This window comes from Adiantum capillus-veneris, chromosome 1, assembly GCF_014529385.1.
Source record: "Adiantum capillus-veneris isolate H3 chromosome 1, ASM1452938v2, whole genome shotgun sequence".
NCBI lineage: Eukaryota > Viridiplantae > Streptophyta > Polypodiopsida > Polypodiales > Pteridaceae > Adiantum > Adiantum capillus-veneris.
The window spans coordinates 149,678,687-149,703,867 of record NC_140931.1 but is presented as its reverse complement, the minus strand read 5'-3'; the positions used below and the strand labels follow the sequence as shown (position 1 = coordinate 149,703,867).

General features: G+C 40.9%; 2 pseudogenes; both read left to right on the top strand.

Moving 5' to 3' along the window:
• Nucleotides 1–3,016: 3,016 nt before the first annotated feature.
• On the top strand, nucleotides 3,017–4,555 carry LOC147465790 (uncharacterized; annotated as a pseudogene).
• A 412-nt stretch (nucleotides 4,556–4,967) lies between these two features.
• On the top strand, nucleotides 4,968–6,489 carry LOC147465789 (uncharacterized; annotated as a pseudogene).
• The last annotated feature ends 18,692 nt before the right edge of the window (nucleotides 6,490–25,181 follow it).

The window sequence follows — 25,181 nt, the reverse complement described above, 5'->3', positions numbered from 1 at the left end:
CACATAGTTTGCACAACGATCTCAGTTTAGCAAAAAAGAATATGAACGCAAATGTTTTATTTTAAAAAAAACGACTTAGCAAAAAATCATATCGATGTGCAAAATCATTTTAATTTATCATATTATCCTTTTTAGAAGAGAGATATGGATGGATACAAGTATATGGAATGGATGAAACCTATCATAGGCTTACACAGTGATGACCATAGGCAATGTTTTTGGGTTTTTCCATATGCTTAGCCCGTATGCCCTATCAACTAACTCATTTTCTGTGCTAATTTTTCCGATTTAATGCAGTGCTAAGCTTCATTATGGCTGAGTCTTAATGTATGCTCATGTGTGTGTGCGTGTGGTGTGTGGTGTGTTTGGGAGCATACGTTAGTACCTAGTTCTACTCCCACTATTGGGCATTGACGACGTTAGTGGGATGTGGTGGTATTTATTCAATACTATGCATGATGTGGTGGTATTTAGTCAATACTATGCATGATGTATAGTTTTTTGTCGTATAGCGGACATGCAAACTTCACATTGTGAAGTTTTTGTTTGAGTGCTAATTTTTTTTAATTTTTTCGATTTAATGTTTCTTTTAGTGCTAGGCTTCATTATGGTTGAGCCTTAAAGTATGCTCATGTGTGCGCATGCACGTGCGCGTGTGGTGTGTGTTGTGTTTGGGAGCATATGTTAGTACTTAGTTCTACACACACTATTGGGCACTGACGACACTAGTGGGGATGTCGTGGTATTTAACATATTTTAAGCATCTTTGGTGCTAGGTTGTTGTGAATCATGAAGTATGTATACGCATGTATAAAACCCTAAACGCAAAACAAATACATGGGGCATAGACATCACGCATTTTGACAACATTTTATTAATAAAATAGTTTTGAATGCACGGTGCTCATTCTTGCAAACATGCATATGTAGGTTATGGCTCGACAGGAAGTAGTAGAAGAACTAGTTGCTGAGTTAGCCTGTCATCTTGAAGGAATGATTGTTTGGCCAGAGAAACACTTTTATGTCTTTGGGAGAGAAAGGCCACCGATACACATTTCAAGAATAGTTATAGATGACACTAGGTGGTGGCCCGAGAATATGGCTTTAGTGCTTTTGAAAGAAACCTTAAATCCACTTGATTATTACAAAGTAGTTTTCCATGGTGAAAATTGTTTATCTCCAAGGATTTTAAGTGATAGGCTTGTTGTGATTAAAAGCCTTATTCCGAGCAAGAAATTATGTCTTGCGTGAATGTATCCATCATCTATGTTAAAAGATCCAACAAGTGTGTTCACATCAGTCTTTTATTGTACGTGACTCTCCAACTATTGAAGTTGCACAATGCTACAAAGTTATATCTGATTTGTATCTGTGATTTATAGTACTTGGTACTACAACCTTTGACACTAGCATCATGTACATGCAGTCCATTGCTCTAATTTTCTTGCATAGTATTACTTTGGCAGACATACACGCATATTAGAAATGAAAGCTCATTCGCATATTGACACGCGTATGTTATTAATAAAATAGTTTTTGAATGCACGGTGCTCATTCTCGTAAATATCTAATTTGTATCTGTGACTTAAGGGCACGTTGTACTACAACCTTTGCCACTAGCATCATGTGCAAATGTGTTTTTTTGGGTCACTATAGTCCGTGTAACCATGGCTCGTGACATTTAGGTGATACATGCATACATGGCTTCCACCTCCAAGAATTTCAAGTGTGCATGCACGTATAAATGTGCATTTACACTGGAAGGGTATCAAATGCTGAGCAGAAGCACCTTTTTTCACCATAGAAAACAGGAGGCACTCCATAAAGTTCACCCAGATGTCCATTACGATAGAAATTTTGGAGCCCTTCAGGGTCAATCACCTAATGTGAATGAGCTTGATAGTACACCACCTCTCCAGAGTGCATCCGACAATGACACCACACGAAGAATGTGGTGTACATGTTCTGCATTTTGCCAGGGTGGAAAATATGTTGGGAAAACGACATTTTTCAGGCATGCACAACTAAGGAGTGTTGTAGGCAGTCTAGCAAGTGAGCTTGGGTTTGTAAATCGAGATGATGTGGACGTAAGACACTTTGACGACAATATACCAAACGTGGAACCATCAAATGCTTCTTTGAATGTGGAAGAGGGATTTGAAGAGGGCATAGAGGTGAGATCGGCAAGTACAACTGGAGCAGGTGAAGGCTGCCAACAACCTTCTTGTCTGGATCATGCACCACTTGGAATTGCAATTTTATCAAAGATCATTCAATTCCAGACATTATGGGATGAATATCAGGTTCCCATTAGCGGTCAAGATGAAATGCTTCGTCTACTATTCGGTGAAATGGGTGGGGCAAAAATAGGCAAGCATGACTCCGCTAGGGAGGATCCAAGCCTAAGCAAAATCTTGGTTCAGCTTGAACATGATTGGGATGGTTTTTTGTTTGATAACTATAGGGTGCCTGCTTGCTGGGAGCAATTCCAGGGAGATCCCCGTAACCTGGCACTTCTACTGCACTGGGATGGGTTCCAATCCTCTCGCACCACACAGAAAGACAGTGGGGTTGTAGAGATAAAAATTTTAAACATGGGCAAGTCTTCCAATGTTAGTTTACTCCCAGTACTGTTCCTCCCATTTAGCTCCAAGAAAGTAGCCCGAAACAATAGTGGTCTATTTGGTGCTTTTCTACGTCCTCTTATGGAGGAATTGCAAGACTTGTTCATGTCAGGAATAAAAGTACACTACAACTATGATGTCAACAAAATATTTGGCATGGGAACTGAACGGCAACAGACATGCATATTACGCGGGATTCTTATGATGGTCAGTGGAGACCATCCTGCCCTGTGCAAAATAGGACTCTTCAAGGACGGTGGCAAGGAGGTTTGTCGAAGAGACAAGCCCAAAGAAACTCTTGATGCTAGTAATCCAATGTATAGAGGGCGATATGTTTATGATGAAAATAGACGACAAGCAAGATATCCACCAACAAAACGCTCCATTTTGGAAATGTCCAATGCAGTAACTCAGGCCAGAAGAGCAACCTCTCAAACTCAAAGAGAGACTAATCTTGCACATGCAGGACTATCTGGAGAGTCAGTGTTATGGAAGTTCTTTGACTTATATGGCTTTGACTTGTCACGTGACTTGGTGTATGATACAATGCATGTTCTTCCATTGAATTTGTTCAGTAAATATACATCAACTGTCATGCGAGGATTGCAAAATGAATCAAAAAGAAAGGTGGATGAATGTTGCAAGCTTGTATACAAGCTTGCACCACCATCAATTCGCAATGGCAGGTGGCACACACTCCTAGCAAGTACTTTGAAGGTTTTAAGGCAGAGGAAAATCAAAAATTTGTTCAGTGGTGTCTGCCATATGTATTGAGTGTCATCAACGAGGTATCAAGACCCATGTATGAGCTTGGTCTTCTCCTAATAAACATTGCCCACACATTTTACAATTTTAGTCGTGAGAAGGGTTGGACAAAGGAGAGTATCAAGATAATGCGATCATTGTTCTCATCTTGGCGAGTAACGAATGAGGAATTCTTTGGTCCAAACTCTTCACCATTGGAGCATGTTGCTGGGAATGGGGAATTGCTTGATGACATTATCAGGCATGGATCTCATGATGTATATTGGTGTTACATTTTTGAAAGGATGGTCTCCATATACATGGGAGTAAAGACAAATTAAAAAAATAATGAGATAACTTATGTCCACTTTTACAAGCGCATTTTGTTTACATGGGTTACTCGCATGCTTCAAGAGGAGAAGGATGGATCCCTGCCGCACGAGAGGAATTTGTCATTCTTACACCAAAGGTTGATACTCCCAGATGATTTCACTCTACTGCATCCTATGAGTCCACAATGCTCTATCTTCCATGAAAAAGGGCTCTTGGAACTCTCATCTCTAACAAGAGCCAGGGAGCTATGGCATAAGATTTTGGCAGATTATGAACCGGCTTACTGCCTCAACATGATTAGAGCAAAAGGGATCGGTATAACCAAGAAGAAACACACAAAGAGATGCCTTTCAGATGAGGAGAAAAGGTACTTTCAGCAAATGTGGGCGATGACAGTTAGTGAAGGTGAAAATACTCTTGTCACAACTTACCAAAAGATACTTTACCAGGGTGAGGCTTTTAAAGTTGGTGATCATGTGACTGTAAAGCAGGACAATGGTGATACTGATGCTCTTCCTGTAGGGCATTGGAAGGCAAAAATAAAAACATTGTTCTCTATCGAGCACAATGGTCAATATTATTTGTATTTTGGGGCAGAGTATTATAGACAATGCATATCCTCACACAATGGGGTTGACGAACTAATAGTTCATCATGCAACTGGAATGAGCATTGTACAACAACAAACTATTCCGTACACTTGGGATTGTGTAAGACCAATCTCATCTTTGATGCATAAGTTCATACCTCTTCCGTTGACAGGTAACAGGCTAGTAGCATATGAGGTGAAGGATTTGATTCAAAGAAAGCGGCTTACAACTCTCGGAGAGGTCAGACATGCACCCCCTTGGTTAGAGGTTGGTGATATTGTTCTAGCAACCAAAAGTGATGGTGAAGATGATCTTGTACACGCAGTTGTTAGAGAGATTGACCACCAGGGCAAAAAATGTAAATTATCTTGGCTAGTACATGATAGTTTTGATCATTATACATGGAGGATACAAAGCCAGCAGTACGAAGAGAGAGATTGGAACTCATGCAAAGTAGTGATACATGACTTTATTGTAGTTAGTAGGAGGTGCATGTCTTCAAGAAGTGGTACACAATTAAATTTGCCAGTAGTTTGGAGATGCACAAGTGCTTAGCCTTTGATGTATCAAACATCAAAATACTTTAATTGATTGGAAAGAATTTTTTTTTGTGGTTTTTAAGTTTTGTTTACACTTCATATGATTTAAGGTATAACTTGTGACATTGTAGCTATTACATGGCTTCTCCATCTGAAACAATGTCTCTCAAAGAGAAAATAGCAATGCTAGAGAAAAGGGTAAAAGAGTTAGAATCAAGTGGTGGAGAGTCCTCTAAAGCTGATCATAAGAATAATAAGGTAGCTAGAAGATTGTCTCAACGGCATAGCAAGGCTATACAAGTTGCAAAGGAAGACATAGTTGAAAAACCAGTTCCGACATATGAGCAACTCTTTCGCTTCCCACTCAAGAAAAGTGATAGAGATCCAACACTCTTGTATGGAAAAGAGTTCCTTGCAAAGTATTACGCTGACAGTGTACATGCAGTCCATTGCTCCAATCTGAGAACTGTTAGAGGTTGGATGAAAGCATTTGATTCCAAGCTTTGTGACCTACGACACAATCTAGAGGGGACTTGTGAGCTTCATTCAAGAGCACCATGATGAAATTGAGGAGGTGACGTTCCGTGGTGCAGAGTACCATTGGAAAGTGGAGGACATCTACACATTTTGCTTGCGTCACATGCAAACAAAGCGAAAGAATGAAAAGAAAAAATCAACGCTGGTCAATACCACAAATTTAATATCTGTAAGCCACATTATCAATATTTTTTCATTGTTTTTAGCTATCATAATAAGATTGATTATGTGAAGTTGTGCACTGTAGGGAACCGACTTAGTGAATGCAAAGGCGGAAGACAAAGAAAAACAGCTTGTGGGAGTTTCTACATTCTTTTTTTTTTTTTTTTTTAAATTAAAGTTATTTAGAAATGTTATACATGAATTGTAAATTGAGGAAAATCATTTACAACCTATCAATGAGGAAGTGTATCATCCTCATATTGACTTTGAGAAAGACCAGAATTATTCAGAGGTAATTTTCGCTAGCGTGCAAGTTGAACCCCTTCTAGATGTATGTTTTCTCAACTTATACTATGTCGAATTATTTTGTACACTTTCTTTAATCTAGTTATTTACTATTAGGATGTAGAAGAAGAGGATGAGGCTTTAGCTTCAAATGGTTCTTTCTTGGCTCTTATTGAAGATGTCACAAAGATATGTCTGTGTTATTGTCCTTTACAATAATTAAACTAGCTATGTATTTAATGTGTTTTATTTTGAGAACATGCAAAGGTTGATCTCATTAAAGAACAAATGGATTTTGAGAGCTCTCATGAGGAAAATCAAGTGGATGTGAGCTCTAGAAAGAGCAAGCGTGCACCTAAGGTTTATTCACATCTTTTAACTTTTATATGCTTCATATCCTTGTATGCTTTGAGCTTTAACTTAACTTTTTTTATGCAATGGAATCAAAAGATGATGGATATGATGTAGACTAAAAAGGCAAAAAAAGATTGCACCAAGAAAAAGGTAGTTGTTATCTATTGCCCAAAATTTCATAGTCTAGAGCTCTAACTAAACTTTTATGCTTTCAATTTTCTATGCATACAGAGTGTGCTGAAGAATGTTCTTAATGAGAGTGTTACTCTTCAAAACACAAAGGCCTTCAATGAACTCTCAAATGGGTCTCATGAATATGTAAGGAGATTGACTTTAGTTGTACTCATCTTTTGGTATGGATTAAGCTTTTTCAATTAAGTAGTGACTTTTTACAATTGAACTTTTATTTAGGATATGAACTTTGATAAAGACGACCAAGAGACCATTTTAATCAAGTTTTTAGAGGTTCCAACAGTTGATGCATTGTATATTACGCTAAAGGCTAGTTTCAATCTAGCAAAGCGTAGTACGGATTTCACAGGAGATCGTCAAGAGCAAAGTGTGGATGGAATGCGCTCATCATTTGTAGTGTACCTTTTGGCCACAAACAAAGTTAGAATTTCCAAATGTGACTCTTCTCCACTAAGTGTGGATGATGTAATTGTGGTTAAGTGATGTTATGTTAATTTGTTTATTTTAATGTAACCTTGAGACCCAAAGAAAGGGTGAACATTCTAGCATCAACTATTTTCAATTGTTAAATTTATGACTTAAATTGAATTCTTCAAAAAGCTATTGTGAGTTACTCTTATATGTCGTTCTTTTCTTATGAGAAAGTCTCTGCTCCAAATACCCATGCATAATGAGTTCGATGCAAAGATTTAATTTCTTTGATACAAGATCTACGACAAATTTGTGAGAGTTGTTATTATAATATTATTATTTTAATTATAAAATCAATAAATTTGTATATAATAAAAAACTTAGGTTTAGGTTATTCACTTATGTGACTCTTTTTGTCTAGCTATTGTATATAAAACTAACGTGAATATTACTATATAGTTTTTCTTCCGTTCCAATTACTATGTAGTTTTTTCTTGCGCATATGTTGCTCAAAAATCTATATAGTTTTCTTTTCGTGTGTGTTGGTCAAAAAGCTATATAGTTTTATTATGTGGGTCATTTTTACTGCATATATATACAATAAAAGGTTCCGTTTTTACTAGTTTGGACGTTTCCTACATATGTTCAAGTTTTATCTAGGAAAGTCTTTTTTTTTTGCTATGTAGGAATTGAATCAAAGTTCCTTGTGCATTGCCATCACTAACACTCCATGGTCCTTCCCTCCCTTGCCCTTGCCTCGTTGGGTGGGCAAAACCCCCCCCAGCGCACCCTTTCCCTTTTACCATATACATGTGGTAGTAATGAGTGTAAACACACACACGCCCATCGATAGCTTCTTACACACAAGTCTCTTCCCTTGCAAAATATCTCGATCTCGCTCTTACGTTCGACTTATTTGCAAGGAAATCAGAATACCAACAGCTCACTAAGTTGATACTATTCCTTTGAAGGGAATGATGTTGCAGGAAGGATATGTCGGCCACATCAACTTATTCCAACCAAAGAAAGAGGTTCTTCATTCATGTGTACACCCTTTCAATAATGATCAAAACACTTTGTCGATGCAGCCAAAACCTAGTAATTGTAGATAAAGTAGTTCATATCTCTTAGATTATATACATTTTCATTCAAAAGGCTATATCCATCAAGACACAGGAAGTTTGAAGTTTTGCAATAACAAAAACTTTTATGCCTCCTCGTGCGCTAGTCTAACTGCCCAGTCACCCTGCCTTGCACTTACACACTGTTGACGCCCCCCACCCTTGGTTGTCCCCCCTTCTGTCTGCATTGTGCCCTTGGTTTCTTGGTTGTTTACCTTATTGTCACGTAGCCCCCTCGTCAAGGATTTTACCAGATTCATATATTGTAATGATTTTGTTAAAAATCATTGGCACATGTTCTCATTTACACTATCACAAACAAAAATAAAATGGTACAAGACATCAAGGTTTGGAAAGAACCCTTGAATCAAACAATTTCAAATTGGGGGACGGGGGGGGGGGGGGGGGGGGGGGGGGGGGGGGGGGGAGGGGGGGGGGGGGGGGGAGAGAGAGAGAGGAGAGAGAGAGAGAGAGAGAGAGAGAGAGCAATAAGCGACCAACTTTGAGAAATCTTTGTAGTGTCCACTACATCGTCATCCTTTAGACAGACCCGTGAATCTACAAATCGAAAAGGAAAATAAAAGAAAAATAAGCGACCAACTTTGAGAAATCTTTGTAGTGTCCACTACATCGTCATCCTTTAGACATACCCGTGAATCTACAAATCGAAAAGGAAAATAAAAGAAAACTAACTAGCTAACTAACTAACAAACACTCACTCTCTCTCCTCTCTCTCTCTCTCTCTCTCTCTCTCTCTCTCTCTCTCTTCTCTCTCTCTCTCTCTCTCTCTCTCTCTCTCTCTCTCTCTCAGATTGCACTCCACCAATTGCAAAATTTGTAATCAATCATTACCTATGGAGTTCTAGTGGAGAAGAGGGCTAGGAAAGGGGTCACAATGCAAGAGATAATAGGTAGAAGGGAGAAGGCAACAAAAGTGGATTGAATATTGTGTAGCTCTCTCTAACTCTCTCCCTCTCTCTTGTGCCATGCATAGCACTCTAGTTTAGGAAGTGCTCATGACCATTCTCTCTCTCTCTCTCTCTCTCTCTCTCTCTCTCTCTCTCTCTCTCTCTCTCTCTCTCTCTCTCATGATTTGCCTCGTGGATAGTGCATAGCACTTGACTTGCAAGGTATGCATTCTTGATTCTCTTTTGTGTGGTCTTTTTGTGTGTTTGCATGATAACGCTAGCAAAGCCATGATTACGCCCTTAGGGACGCAATTGTCATGACTTGTCACGAAATATGTACTAGTTGTCTATGGTGCAAGGAGGATGAACTTGCATCAACTTAGTTTTGTTTTGCCTTTGAAATTTTATCTCCTCATTGTTGAAGAATTATTATTGTAGGTGACAAGAGAAGATGCGGTGCATGATGATCAAGGTATGGTTATATCTAGAGAAATTTGACATCCTAGGTATTTTCTAGGTATATAAATATGGCATCTTGTAGCGATAGGAGTTCAAAAATAATGTGAGAAGTTTGTTGTAGAGAAAAAAGTATATTGCATAGGTGTGGTTGAGAAACGGCATATGACAAAAAAACAACACAATTCTTTTATGACAAAACATGAGTTTTGTTATAAAGTGCAAGTGTGTGGCTAGAAACCAAATTTTTTGTTAGAACTTGCACCATACCTGAGACCCATGAGTTTCTTGTCATCAAATGCTTGGTGAGAGTAGCTCGGTTGCCTAAACAAGCGGGGGTTTGATTCTTTTTCTTCGACTCCTCTTTAATTAGCTGAATGCTAGAGCGTAGTAATTTTGAAGAGTTTTCTTTTACGAGCGACTCTAGATTCTCTCTCTCTCTCTCTCTCTCTCTCTCTCTCTCTAAGTGTTTGCAAAAAAAATGCATTTTGGTAAATTCTATCTAGCTAGAATGGCAAAATCCTAGCTAGATTTTGAGCTTGCATTGAAGCAAATTGATAAATTTCACAAAATCTAGTGTAAAAGGACAAATCCTTCAATGTTGGATAGTGTTCAAGAAAGGTTTTCCTCAACTTAGGCTTGAGCCGACTAAAACCTCAAGTTAGCCATTGGGAATGAGGAAAAAAATTGAAGGAAAATTGGTTGAAAAAATACAATAATGGTAGGGCCTTTGAGGCCTTCATTCATTTGATAGTCATCCAAGACATCAAAGGCTAGAAATCAACAAAAGGAAGATACTTATGGATCTAATGGAAGGTCCAAGAAGGAGGTGATTTGTTCCAAGTGTGATGATCTAGGACATATTTGGAGGAATAGCTTGAGGAAGTTTCAGCGAGACAATGTGACACAAGATTTCGATGATGTTACCCATGCTATGGTTTTCATACATGTGGTTTCTACTGAGTTGAGGTTTCAAGAGAGCTTTTTTTAGATTTTTGCTCAACTGACCAATTAAAAAAAAAAAAGCTCGCTTCGCTCCAAAATCAATTTTTGGAGCGAGATTTTATTTTATCTCTCTCTCTCTCTCTCTCTCTCTCTCTCTCTCTCTCTCTACACACACACACACACACACACATATATATAGGTATGTTGATTTACATTTGCGTCTCTAAAGTTGTGATTATTGGACCATGTTGGCATGTGTAAGTAAGCCTCTGACTCAGGTTGGAACCTTTTTATGAAGTTTGCAAGGAGTTGTAGTGTTCTCCAAAAACCGGGGTGTAGTGTATTTTAATCGATTGAAATTGCAAAACCGTGTTTAGCTTATGAGCTTGCCTTTGAAAAAACTAGCAAAATGTTATAAGTTTGTGTAGTTACTAAAAATTTTGACCTAAAAACCAGAATGGTTGAAGTCTACCCTTATTTTATTCGGTTAGGAACAGCGTTAGTAAAAACCCAAGGGCCATTCTATTTTAACCCGTCAAAATTGTAAAATCTCGCTTACATTTTGAGATTGCCTTGAAGAGAACAGGGAAATTTACACAAGTTTTGAGATAATTACCGACAAAAGCTTGAAATTTTGACCTTAAAACTGGAGAATTTCAAGTTTGCCCTTATTTTCTTTGATTAGGCGAATTGTATTTTTCTAGCCGTGGTTAGGAAAAATGTTTTTGGCAAAGCTGTGAAGAGGCGGACATCACTTGTCCCAGAAAGTGTCTGACTTGATGCCATTTTCTTGTCTTTCAACTACACTGGTACCTCTCAGAACCTTTGATCGGGAAAATCATTTTTCCAAACATACAAAATTCCTTACCTTGAATTTTAAGAGGAATTTCTTTAGAAAATTAGGTTTTTGGTTTTTACACTATTTTTCTCTATTTTGGGGTAAAATTTCTCCTTTTCCCCTTGCCCTCAACCGACATTTTTGAAATTGAAAATGGCACGATATTAAGCTGAGACACATTTTTTACTTGGTGAGCCCAAGGCTCTTTTTGCGATTCCTGAACGCAGAAGCCACCACATGGCACTAGATAAAAATTTATTAAAAAAATCAGTGCCATGAAAAGCTCTAAAAAAAACTCCGCACGAAAAGCTCAGAAGCAGATTCAACAAACCTGTGCCCTCGGCCATCCTTCAATCATAGCAGCTTTGTGCGCAACAACCTTACACAGCTCATTTCTGCAGCGCAACTAGTTATGGATAGCATTATGCCGCTCCAAGATTATATAATCTGATGCAGAAGGTCCATGCCTAATTCTCAAGACACACCAATTCTTTTCCGCACAGTTTGCCTGTGCAGTAGTAAGCCAGGCAAAACCGGAAAGGAGTGTCGGAGACCTTTCAAACCTTGATTATATTTTGTAGATCATAAAGCTGGAGGGTACTTTGGATGCTTGTCGACGTGATGAGCATTCTCAAAGATCATATATTTCGTGCGATCAGCCAATGGCAAAGGTATGTTCTAGTGCTACTGAAACAAAAGATAACCAAATTTCAATCGATGATCAGTTGTCCTAATCTGGAGTTGAACCACCAAAACTCATTGTCTTGGTAGGCTCATCAACACATTTTTCTGCCGATGCTATCAGGCTGTTGGCGATGCAGATGGAAGAGGCCGAAGAAATGGAAAGAATAAATGTCAAAGTGGACATAAATCCTATGAGCAAAGGTCCATGTACGTAGCAGCTATCGGATCCAGTTCAGATGGTTGCAAATATAGACATCAATTTGCTATCGATACATAACGCAAGTTAGTCAACAAGGAGACAAGAAGATATAATTGCTGCCCAAAGCAGCTTACAACTCTGAGAGAGAGAGAGAGAGAGAGAGAGAGAGAGAGAGAGAGAAGGTAATATCGATCATAGGACATAGATCATAGAGTTACATCTACATGTTTTGTGTATGGCAGGGAGGACATATATTCACAACAGTGCACGTTCCAATTGCACAAGCGCGACTCTAGTTCAACAACATTGCAAGGTTCGTTATCTGCATCCAATTTTCCATGCGCATGCGTTTGCTTGGCGCAACACATAAACGCTACGGGGCAGGGCACGGATTCCGTTTCTTATAATTTTTTGGAGAGACCACAGTGCCAGCTCTCCACCATAATTTTGTATGGCACCTTTGTATGACGTGCACAACATACTTTTCACTTTCAGTGTGACGTTTCATTGCAAGACGATATGTTTAACTATTCACATTGCTTTTTTGTAGCTTGACTCACATATCGACCTATAGATTGAACAATCAAAAGGAAGGAGTACAACATTGCAGGTTCGTAAAGCACCTCATTTATTGTTGCAGTTCATTCATGCTTTATCTACTTGTTTTAGAATTTTTTGCATTACTTCCTTTGCTTTGGTTTATTTGGATCTCGCTTTCAGAACTATACACTCAATGCCGATCAACATCTGCACGTGAGTTACACGCAACTTTTTGCATACGGTTGCTTGCCAAATGTATGTGATGTATTACAGTAGTAAATACACAAGTAGTGAATGCGTGTGGTGTATCACAGTAGTGATTTCACCTTGTACATCTTTACTTTAGCTCTGAATAATTTATGCCATACTAGGTGTTTAAATAATTGATGCCATACTATATATGTCCTCGTTTCTCTCGTACTAGGTGTCGGTATAAAATTCTCAATATCTAGAAGATTACAGTCCAAGCATCAATAAGCTAAAGAGAACACTGCAACAAGCTTGAAACTAGCTTACCGTCCATATGCTAGGTCATGGTTATGCTTCTCGAGCACGACAATCAACCGAGCAAAAAACAACGGACATTGAATACACCGTCTACTCCATCACATGCCGCCAAAACGGACGAAAGTACATAGGTGTCACAAACAATTTTGAAAGACGAAAGGCAAAGCACACTCGACAACCACCTTCAAAAATGCGATCCGACGTTGTTCGCTACCAGCCATTTGATGAAAACTTTATTTTTGACATACTTTCCATCTCCAAGAATTTACATGTAGCACGTACACTAGTAAAAACATTCATCGGTACACATAATAGTACAAGTTCATTTGGATATAATATTCTTCAAGCTCATCCCCCTCACTGCAAGAAATACATATTCTTGAAAAAAAACAAAAAGATCTAAATTATATTTGTCACTGTCGTGCACGTCTTAATGAAATCTGATTTCCTGTTCATTCGATATTAAAAAACTCATGTCTATGTCTGTTGTTTCACATTTAAATTAATTTCGGATCCTCTCATTTAAACCAAGAAAAAAATACCAAACACCGATTTCTCTCTCCTTCCTCATTTATTGTTCCCATAACACATTCGCAAAATTCACAACAAATACATTGGTTTTTTCATCACAAAAAAACACGTAGCATTTGTCAAATTTCTATATGCTTTTCACAGAGTGCTGCTTCTTCCTTCAGATGTTAAATGTCAATTTCCATATGTGCTACTGTATTCTATAGATGTTATCTATAGATGTTATATAGCTGTATTCTATAGATGTTATCTATAGATGTTATATAGCGAGGCCCACCAAGCAAGACTAGTTTTACTTGGTGAGCCAAAGGATCTTTTTCCAGTCTTTGAAGGCAGAAGCCACCACGTGGCATTGAATTCAAATTTAAGAAAAAACATCGGGAACACTGCTCGAAACCTTTGAGGGTCTCTCTCTCTCTCACTCTCACACACACACACAGCTTAGGTTGGCGCTAGCACTCACCTGAGAGGGAAGTCTCTCTCAGCTTAGGTTGTTGGCGCTAGCACTCATCTGAGAGAGAGAGAGACGACGCTGCAAAGTGGACGTGCCTGGGATGATGTGTCGGGCATCCTGATAGGCGCCATCTATAATGCCGGCGAGGACATCGACGCCCACGGCTACTTCTTCCTCAGCTCCTCCGTCGGCAGCACCCAGCTGACCGACGTCAGCTACCCCACCCTCCAATTCCGACACTGAGCAGGTGGACCTCAAAACGTACGACCAGACCAACACCTCCCCCCACCCTGGCTCCTACTCCTTCAACGACAAGCTCATGGTCAGAACATCGCAAACCTGGACCCTCGTCATTAACAACACCCTTGATGTCAGTGTCGCCGTCAAGGCAGCAGCTCCCGGATCAATCATCGAGGTGGCATGGATGGCCAATTCTTGCACATAATTAGGAAATCCCTGCCCACCAAAAGAATAGGCTGTATTCCGGATCATGGTAGCTATTGTCATTAGTCATCTTGGATCTCTTTGAAGGCTGGTTGTTGTCGCTGCATGGTGCCATCACTTGTCACAGGCTTTGGCATGTCCGGCCTCATCAGATATTTCTCCTTATTTAAATGCTTCATGTACACAGTGACAAGAAACACTAGTGTAAACATGAGGAGCTTCAATTATCACAAGATTTCTATGATGTTCAACTAGGCTAGAGGCTCTACTCTCTAGAGTCAAATAGAGTCATCGCGGCCCAAGTTCTCCAAATCACCAATAAGTCCTCCTCTCTCAAAACTTTCTATGGTTTATAGCAAAGTCTTTAATGCCATGCCAACCCTTACCCGCAATGTCATCTGCATGCGTGCTTCGACTCACCTTCTTTATTACCCTCTTGAAACTTGATGGATTGGTTAACCACGAAGATCTTCCAAAGCCTCTTTGCATCTTATCCATGTATTGTTCAAGCAAACTTGAAGAAAGCATGGAATCCCAATTATTTGTGACCTTGCTCTTCAGGCTTTGAGGCAAAATTGAATACGAGCTCTCTTTAAGGTGCGTAACGGAAGTGCAATGTCATCCTTGGTAGCGGAAAGCAAACTACTTTGAATTGAGCAGCGAGAGTACTTGCATTTTCTTGTCTCAAGAGCTTTTTTTGTGGACGCATATAACCAATGAGGACAAGAAAATAACTAGTTATAACTGTTGAAAACTCGTGCAAGCCCAGGCAGAGAGAGAGAGAGAGAGAGAGAGAGAGAGAGAGAGAGAGATTGAGGGATTAAAAAAAAGCTCGCTTTGAAAGCTTGCTCCAAAAACAGATTTTAGAGCAAAGTGAGCTTTTTTTTTGTGAATTAGATAGTTGAGTAAAATCTAGAAAAATCTCTCTCCATTCCCATCCCCGTTTCTACCTTCATCCCCATTGGATACTCTTAAAGACTTGTGAAAGGATAGCACTCTTGCCCGCTTTCTTTCTCAGCAACACACTCAGACGATTGCTGATCCTAGTTCCTTGACAAGGCCTAGATAACAGAGCATAAAGAACTTATCTGATCCTAGGAAGATGGTGTGGCAAATGAGCCAATGGATGTACTCCGTGTGATACTCAATAACAAGACATATGTATGTTGGCTTCTCACATTGAATGCCAAATTTATATGGAGCAAGTTGGCTGGATTTATTCCAATAGGAGGTGCGGTGGATCTACTTTTCTTTTTATAAACTATAGATATTGATCACATGCCCACCTGGCATGGTGTATAGGACCTCTAGACTATACCATTGAAAATGGCTTCTAGATTTTTATGGACACGTGGAACTTTTTAGTTACTCTCAATATCAGTTTGCCCTTGATGGACATCCTCAAGAGAGGTAAACAAGTCACGAAGAGAGGTAACGTGCTTTGTAGCACCACTATCAAATTACCACACTTGAGCATCTACAACCAACTGACAAACATGCATCATGGACAAAAGGATCATAAGTGCACTCTACATTAATAAAAGCCCATTCTGCATCAGCATCAGCATCACAGTCTCCTTTCACAAAAGACTCAACAATAGATGCATTTGTAGTGGAACCAGCATTAATAGTGGAACCAACCTCTTTCTTCTTAGACTCTTTGGCCTTCAACTTAGGACATTGCTTGATCAAATGATCATTAGCTTTACAATAATGGCAACACATCCACTACAAGAGGTTGTGTGCTCTTGTGACGCTCTTAGCGACGGAAATACACTGGGTTTTTATAACCCCCGGCGTCGCTATAACCGTCGCTAAAAGCGTCGCTACGAGAGCGTCGCTATCTGCGTCGCTATATAGCGACGCTCATAGCGACGCCTATAGCGACGCCTATAGCGACGCTCTCACAGAAGAGTATAGCGACGCATATAGCGACGCTACAGAGCCATAAATAGAGACGCTTATAGCGACGCCTGAGAGAATATTTTTTTGGTGGCAGGGCATTGAATGCCCTGCCACCCATCAACCATATTGTACTTGATTCACTTTTAAAAAAAAGTGCAAAGGTAAATAATAGACCCAAAATAGTCACCCACAAGACGCATTGTTTGCAAAATTGACAATTGTACACATCATAGACAAACTGAATTGATTGGCAAATGTAATAATGACAATTGTACAACATCATAGGCATAAAGAATTGATTGGCAAAAGGAATTGCGGTGACAAATGTAATAATATACATGGTTCAAAAAGACGTATAAAATTCCGTCTCATGATACATAAGCTATGAGAAACCCTAAACTAATGCTATCTAGCTACGGCTAAACTGACGTCGTCTAATCAGACGTCTCATCGCGTCCAAGCGGCGTATCTGTCGGATTCTGCAAAAAAAGACAATAAGACAGTTTTCAGTAAATATAAACATATAACGACATTTATAAAACAATACAAAAAATAAAAAAGAGTAAACCCTAATACTAACCATGCCGCCGCGAGAACTGAGAATGTCCATCAGGGCGTTTAAGCCCTTCCTGCCTGCGTACTCGCGCTCGTACGGTGTGGGATCACGTCTTGTCATCGACCACTGTCAAAACATACAAAGATTTCATTATGTTAGAACTAAAAAACTCATAAACCCTAAACTATCGAACAGCATAAAGAGCAATGTGAAAAGACTTACAAAATCGGCCTCAAATGATGCCCATCCACCGCTCCCCAAGTGGTGCGAGCTCCCTGCCTCTACTCGCGCTCTGGCTGCATCCTTTTGTTGCTTCCACTTGTCGGGATTCTCGCGCGCTGCTTTCTTCGCATTCTTCCAATCTTCTTTGGCCAGCCAATCTGGCCTATTCCACCCATTCTTGATTGCTTTTTGCACTTCGGAACGCTTGTGTTTGCAGTATTCGCGCATTCGAATCTTCATCAGGTCTTTCATTGAAGCGCTGATCCCGTGTTGGAACGGGAAACTCATCATGAAGTATGCTGATGACTCTGTTTTTTAAATCACTTGGTACTTCACTCCATTTGTTTAGTATATAGTGTCTAAACAGCTGAGAGCAAAGACCACGCATGCGCGAGATCACCTTCTTGCCGTCATCATCCATGATGATGCCGCCGCTGATGTCGACGGAGTAAGGCAAGCCCTCTGGCCGGTGACGCATGAACCTGGGTGTCCCGGCAGGGTCTCTAGCGGCGTGTCGATGGGGGTACGGACGTCAGGTGTCTCCATCGGCGTCTGGGCGCCGAAGCGAGGAGTGTCGAGTGGGTGGCTCCTGGCGGAGTAGGTAGAGTGTGTAGCTTCTAGGAACAGTCAGCCGTGCAAAACCTGGCGTAGATGGCGATGCTGTGGCTGGTGTGGGGGCGGGCAAAGAAGGGGAGGGTAAAGAGCCTCGTCGAACACGAGGCGGTGTGGAGGCATCGGTGGCGGAATCCCACAACAACTGCCACCGCCACCACTAGAGCGCCGGTGTCTAGACGAGTGTGAAGCTCGTCTCGTCGACGCCGAAGCTTCGGAGCGCGCCGAATGCTCCGAAAGAGAGGGAGATGCGGATGGTGTAGGAACGCGCGATGATGCGCCAGAGCGATGACGCTCCACGTACCACTGTCTCTGCTGCGGTGACAAAGAAGAAAGAAACTCCTCATCATCCATACCTGCATTAAACACACGAATATTTAAACTTAATATTGAATGAATAGAGTAGACAATGACGCAAAGACCATTAAATACAATGACGTAATGACGCATATAAATACAATGACACAATGAATCGAGTGATAGAAGAGGCAAGTCGAAAACTCAGAATTTTCAATCAAAAGATGTGAGCGCGAGTAGAAAAAAGCGTTACACACCATGGAAGCTACTTAGAGAGCTAGAGGTTTTACAGCACGGAGCAAAATTGTTCAAATACAATATTTGTGGCTTTAAGAGATCTCTCTCTCATCCTCGCATAACTCAGCATAACTTCCTATATCTATATAGAGCTCTCCGTTTAAACACATATCCTCTGTTTCATTTTGTAGCTCCTCTGCATGCACCCCATATAGAGTAGTAGCATCTTGATGCTCGTCTGGCACCACCGCAGCGGCTTCTGATTGAGCATCTTCTCTGATCTCCTCCATTGATGTCGTTGTGATTGGCACATGGTAGCCTTCATACGTCCTTGCACTACGAGGGGCTACCTCTATGACGTACCACCAGTTTGATGTAGACTTTGTAGGATGAAATACTACCTGCCAGAGCCACATAACTTACATGAGAGCTTTCAAGCACATAACTTGTAAAAGGGGGATGTTAACTATTTATATACTTACTTGTTCACAATGCTCGGGTAGTACGAAAGTGTCTCTTAGGTCAGTCCATTTCTTAGTAGAATCCACCTCAAGAAAACCAGACTCTCCTCTACGCACAGTAGCGTTTCGACCCTCCATGATTATCTTGAACCATTGCACGTCGAACAAGTCGACAAAAAATCCTCTGTAATCGATCCTCAAAATCTCTTGCAGCGTGCCGAAGTAAGTGAGTTTCGCCACCACGGGATCTGCATCAGAGGAACGTCGTCGACTAGACTGTTCAAATTTTGCCATGATTCCACAATCTTGAGTAAAACGCTTTTTGTCGATTCGTTCCACCCTAAAATGTCGACCTTTACACCATGCTGCTGTGTATGACTTATACTACAACGAACAAAGATTATGAGTGGCCGTTCAAACGTTTATAAATAAAGTCACTTGCTAGTCGTACATTGCAAACTTACCTTGGTCGCGCAACCCCGAGAGTACTCCCACTCTTCTTCAGTCACTTCGTCACCGCATTGTTGTGCGCTTTTCAACTGGTTGTGCAACCATCTTAAGCTCATGAAGGTTGGTAGGCTCTCCAGAACCGCTGGATAGTGCATCGGTGGTCGTCTTCCCCGTCTCCACTCGATTCGTGCCCTTTGTCGCTCTTGCTTTGCATCCTCATATTGTGAAATCCACTTTTGCATCACTGGATTGTGAAGCATGCAAAATCGGTTGATTTTAGCCTCTAGATCTTCCGTCATCTTCTTCTCAACACCGAGATTGCACATGACAATCCCAGATATGCGCTCATCATCTATGGTTCGCCATAGCGTGTCCCGGGATTTATCAAATCCGTCTAGCCACTCTCCAATGTACACTAGGGACTCTGATACCAACCAACCTTCTGCCATGCTACCCTCCGGACGTGCCTTTTGACGCACATATCCCTTAAGCGTTTTCATGAAACGCTCTAAGAAGAACATCCATCTGGAATGAACTGTGCCAGCTATTTCCACCTCATCAACTATGTGAATAAGAAGATGCACCTGAATGGTTAGTATTGTAGTAGGAAAATGTTTCTCAAACATGCACACAAGCTCCGCAGCATTTAGTTTGGCGAATGGTATGGAGTCTACGTCGATCTCCTTTTGTGAGATCCATTGCACAAGCTTTGCAAGTTTGTAGATTGTGTTACGGATGTCGAGAGACAAACATCCCTCAATGGCAACCGGTAAAATAAACTGTAAAGTATGTGCAGCAATGATATTAAAGTCCACATTTTATGCAATGATATTAAAGTCCACTATGAACGTACCTGACACATTTTATGCCAATCGTGTGACTTCAAACCGGTAAGCTTTCCTTCTTTAGTAAAACACGTTCGGAGCGAGTGCATTACGCCAGTGGGGGTCCGCAAAGATCGAATGGCCTCTTTTACTTTGCGTTCTTGGGCTCCTGTGAAAATCCATGGTGCTTTAGGAAGTTTTATCGATCCATCAGACGCTGTTTGCGGCCAATATTGCTCCATACGATCCACATTTCTAAGGTCAACTCTGGCTCCCAAAGTATCTTTCTTGCCGGTCAAATGGTCCCATAGTAGATTACCCACATTCTTGAATATGTGCATTGGATCGAGCAAGTGATTGATCACGAGTCGGGGCCAGTATGGTAACTCGTACCATAGAGATAGTCTCTTCATCCCTGGAGGCAATCCGTCATCGCACATCTCCTTCTGCTCTAACCATGCTTGTGCAGACATCCTTGGTGGCTCTCTTCCCAAAAAGCCGTCGCGTAACACATGATTCTCCGGAAGATACGCTTGATGACCTTCGTAGATTTGCTTCTTCAGTGAGGGTGCCCTACGTGCATTCAGTCTAGGTCCACATGTGACACATGCTCTGTATCCGCTTGTTTGAAGCCCTGCATGTATACACATGATAATAGATCAACTATGGGGAAAAACAAGATTTACAGTGTCTGAGAGAGGAGTGTCAATAGATCACCTGAGCATTCTGTTAGCCCGGGATAGTCATGCATGGTCCACATTAGAATACCTCTGATCAAAGCATTCCGTCGTCCTGTGTGTCGGCTCATATCCACCACCTCTATGCCAATCCACAATTGTTGTAGCTCTTCCAATAGTGGACGAAGATACACATCCATATTCCCCACTTTATATCGCCCTGGCACAATCAAGCTTAGCCATAGGTGCCCCTTCTTCGTAGTCAACCACGGGGAATGTTGTAGTTGACGATGACAACGGGCCATACACTGTAAGATGTTGATCTTTGACCAAATGGATTTACGCCATCCATAGCCAGGCCTAAGCGCAAATTTCGAGCTTCCCTGGCAAAATCCGACCATGTTCCATCTATATGTTTCCAGGCTGCGCAATCTGCAGGAATTCGTAGCACACCATCCGAAGATTTATTCTCCTCATGCCATGATGCTAGGGCGGCCATGGACTTACATTCGAAGAAATGCTTGATGCGAGGAAGCAAAGGAAAATGTCGCAAAACCTTTTGTGGAATTTTTGTCCCGTGGAGATCTACTCGATATCTTTCGGAATCACATTTCGGACACTTCTCCATGTCTGTGTATTCCCCTCTGAAAAGAATGCAGTCATTAGGACAAGCGTGGATAGAATTGTAATCCATCCCCAAGTTTCGCAAAATCTTTCTTGCTTCATCTCGGGATCTGGCATCACATTGTCAGCTGGTAGAATGTGCTCTTTCAGCAATCTACACAACATAAAAATATGATACAGTTGTGTAAAAATCTATCAGATCATTATACATTTAGAGTTCTATTAAAGTAAACTAATTGTAATAGATCACCTGAAAAGCGCTGTGACGCTAGTGTCACTCCATCCAAACTTTGCCTGCATGTTGAGAAGAACCAGGAGTGCTTTCAATCTAGACATACGTGCTCCATTATACAATGATGTATCGGCTTCACTTTTCATATCATCATAGATAAGCCTTTCTGAATCCATGATCGTCTCGATCATTTCATCAATCTCGGGCTCAAACATTGCCTCGTTGGGAATGTGCTCTGCATGATCATCCCCCGAGCTGTCAGAGGCTACATCTTGTGGCCTCACATATGCTGCTTGACCAAAGCGCCTGCGAATACGTCTATTGGGTTGCAAGATTGCTGCTTGTTGGCCAGCGTCAGAGTCCGACGAGTTATAATTGGCAACAACTCGATCTATAATAGATGGATCGAACTCGCCAAATTCGCGAACGTGCTGCAAAGAAACACGTCTTGTCCGTCGCACAGCATGCTTGCATTGATTACAAGGACATAAGACCCTCGTTGAGAGATAGGTGTTTCGGTTGGACGGTCCCACATCCTCGTCGCTACTCATAATGAGGATAAAAAACTTATAACCTGGACAACAAATTTAATATTCTATTGGCATTCTTCGTCTTATCTCTCTCTCTCTCTCTCTCTCTCTCTCTCTCTCTCTCTCTCTCTCTCTCTCTCTCTCTCTTTACCTCACATTCTCTAGTCATGTCCAATCCCCGCACACCTCGGTCTAGAGGTGCACGGAGATCAGAACCACCGGGTTATAATCTCGTCTTTATTGGTCAATACCTATATTTGTGGGTACAAGAAATCTAGACACCCACGTCTACATGATACTGCATGTAGTGGACAAAATCCCTTTGCCTCTTCTCTAGCTGTAGCACTTCACTTCATCTTAACATCTTTTCACAGTAGATCTTTTCACTGTTCGTCTAACTCTAAACCCTAAACCGTAAGTAATTCTTGCGTGGACTCGATCTAACGTAAATAAGCGTAAATCTAAATAAACGTAAATCTAACTAAAAATAAAGCTAAATCTAATTTAACGTAAGTCTAATGACTAGAGGTTGTCTAGATGGTCATTGTGTCGGGGATGTAGTGACTCTTGCCGCCCTGAAGATCCACCTTCTTCCCTATCTTCTGAAGACATTTCACCAGTACTTTTGGATCGACGGAGCCCACCATGAGTGAAGGCAGCAATACCCTATATTCCATTGAGGGCTTTCTTCACCCGCTTCATGCAGGCATCGCAGTCTATGGAGACCCGCATCTAATCTAATATAACGTAAATCTAAATCTAGCTTAAATAAACGTAAATCTAGTTAAAAATAAACCTAAATCTAATTTAATGTAAGTCTACATATAACCTAATCTTTAACGTCTTTTAAGATAGTTTCCTACGACGTTATAACTCTCTTCTTCCTGTGTGTGTGCACGTGTGTGGATGTGTGTGCCAATAAAAAAGATAAATGGTATAACCTTTCTATCACCCATGCCAAGTATGATAGATTGATTATGCCATTTCTCTCTTGAATAATAGGTCTTCAGTTCAACTCCTCGTCGGCTAGATCTTTAGGTCTTTTAATTTTAATTAGTTTCCTACGACGCTCCCTTAGTTTCTCTTTCTTTCTCTCTCAATGTGTGTGCGTTTTTTTTGGATCGTATGCATGTTTTCTTTCTCTTTTCCTCTCTCAATGTGTGCGTTTTTTGTTTATGCATGTTCTCTCTCTCTTTTCCTCTCTCAATGCGTGCGTTTTTTGTTTATGCATGCTCTCTCTCTCTCTTTTCTCTCTCAATGTGTGTGTGCATTCTTTGTTTATGTATGTGTGTGCGTTTTTGCACTCTCTCTCGCTCTCTCTCTCTCTCTCTCTCAAAAACACTATGTGTGTGTGTGTATGTGTGTGTGAGAGAGAGAGAGAGGGAGAGAGAAAGAGGGGAAGGGAACATGAGAATGAGGAGAGGGAAGGAGCATACCTGGCTCTCCTTCCTCTCCTCGTGTGTGTGTGTGTGTGTGTGTGTGTGTGGTGTGTGTAAAAGAAAAAAGAGAGAGAGAAGAGAGAGTGAGGAGAGCGTTACCTGCTCTTTACTTGAGGGCGCCGAAAAACTCAGATCTGAGATCTGAGTTTTTGGGCGCGCTCGGTTATTTTTTTTACCCCAGTTGGCGTCGCTATGAGCGTCGCTATAAGCGTCGCTATGAGCGTCGCAAATTTCTTTGTAAATTTGCGACACTCATAGCGACGCTCATAGCGACGCCGGGAATTTTTTTTTTGAGCGTCGCTGTGTGAGCGTCGCTAATATGAAGAGCCTCTTGTAGTGATCTTCTTTTGGCCCTTATCACTAGAATTCCCAAAAGAATTGTTGCCACCAGAAGCATTAGGAATAAGCAATTTAACACTCGCAAAAGAACCATGAGAAGTGGCTACATTGCTGTTACCATATTTTCTTTGAGCAGCAATAAAGGCCAGTTCAACTACACGTTGTCTAGTCTTTTTTTTTTGGAAAGTGTTACTTGCAAGAGCAATGTGCATAATGCATCAAACATAACAACTTCGGGATTTCCTTGGGTCATAAGTCTCCAGGTACTAGCAAAAGTCTGGTAAGAATCTAGCAAAACATCAAGAAAAATCTGCACAAGGAAACTGTCTAAAATGACTTCACCTGTAGAAATAAGTTGCTCATTGATATCCTTGACACTAGTAAGGAAAGTGTCCATGTCATCTTCCTCGTGCATAATCTTCGACCAGCTCTTTAAGTAGCAAATATGTAATTTTTTCCTCATTGCGATTTGCATAAAGACTAGCTAGAATATCCTACGCTTGTTTTGCACAATTCGTTGAATGAATGTGAGGAGTAATAGTGCACTTCACAAACAATGCAATCAATGCATGAGCTTGTGCATCTTTTACATCCCAACAAGCTTGCTCACCCGTAGGCAAAACAGCTTTGGCAGCAGCAACCCTGCCACCAAAACCTACAACATCCTCAACATCGCTTACATCCTCAGAACCAGGACGTACATCAATACCCTGCACAATGTTCCAAACACCCTTTGACACAAGGACAGGTTGCATCATATAAGTCCACATAGGGTAATTGTCCCCATCCAACCTATCCTCAACAACAAACATCTTGAACACATCTGTGTTGTTGTCAGCCATGGCAAATGTTGCACCTGAATGTGAAAACTGCTCTAATGGAGGAGGAGCTGAGTGGGAATAACACGTGCTATATAGTACAAACCGTAAAAGACTGTACGGGACTTGTTATTCAAAAAATGACACTGACATAAATTTTGCACAAAATGACGAAATAGCATGCACAGTACTATTTGTAGTGGAAACGGAGGTCGAAATGAGCCCAAATCAAAAATCTGAGCAAACCGAGATGTAAGAACATTTGCAAAATATTTGTCGACATGCGAACGCCCGCCAAAGCTCAAAAAATCAGAGATAGTGAGCAAGCGTATGCTGGAGCTATTGTCGACTAAGCCCGGGAGGACGCAACCTGCTCTGATACGAATTGTTGGAATAAGGGTTGCAAGAAAACACACACAGCTTGGAGAAGATGAGGGAAGACGAGGCACACAACAAAGAGTGTATTACTTAGTGTGCAATGGAAATATAAAATAGCCCTAGAGTGATGGGCGTATTTACAATGCACGAGGGGGAAAAACCTCCTAGAGAGGGAAAAAATGC